The 458-nt window shown below is 46.1% G+C and overlaps 1 non-coding gene across 1 annotated transcript in view; it reads left to right on the forward strand.

Annotated features, from left to right (window-relative positions):
- Positions 1 to 272: 272 nt before the first annotated feature.
- LOC126877534 (large subunit ribosomal RNA) overlaps positions 273 to 458 on the forward strand; it is a 4,079-nt gene continuing 3,893 nt past the window's right edge. Inside the window, exon 1 of the ribosomal RNA XR_007695100.1 lies at positions 273 to 458. This exon is cut by the window's right edge and continues 3,893 nt beyond it. This is a non-coding gene — a ribosomal RNA (large subunit ribosomal RNA).

Genomic DNA, 458 nt, shown 5'->3' on the forward strand with positions numbered 1-458 from the left:
TAGCTCGAACATGATACGACGAACGAAGTTTGGCACTTTGGCGAGATGCATAAAACGCTCGTACATACATACATACATATATATTGTATATCGAATAGAGAGTGTTCTCCTTCTATTCGAATTTTTTTTCTCTTTGAGGCGATTTTCGCACAGAGAAATACACACACACACACCACCTTCTCTCGCACCGAATCTTTCCGAGCTTTCGTTTTCTACGAGTCTACGCAAAACACGACACGAACGAATTTTCGTTTCGCGTCGTGACGTTGAAGCGACCTCAGAGTAGGCGAGATCACCCGCTGAATTTAAGCATATTACTAAGCGGAGGAAAAGAAACTAACAAGGATTTCCTTAGTAGCGGCGAGCGAACAGGAATTAGCCCAGCACTGAATCCCGCGGTTCCGCCGTTGGGAAATGTAGTGTTCGGGAGGATCCGATTGACCCGAGACGTCGAACCG

The sequence above is a fragment of the Bombus huntii genome, unplaced genomic scaffold, assembly GCF_024542735.1.
Source record: "Bombus huntii isolate Logan2020A unplaced genomic scaffold, iyBomHunt1.1 ctg00000185.1, whole genome shotgun sequence".
NCBI lineage: Eukaryota > Metazoa > Arthropoda > Insecta > Hymenoptera > Apidae > Bombus > Bombus huntii.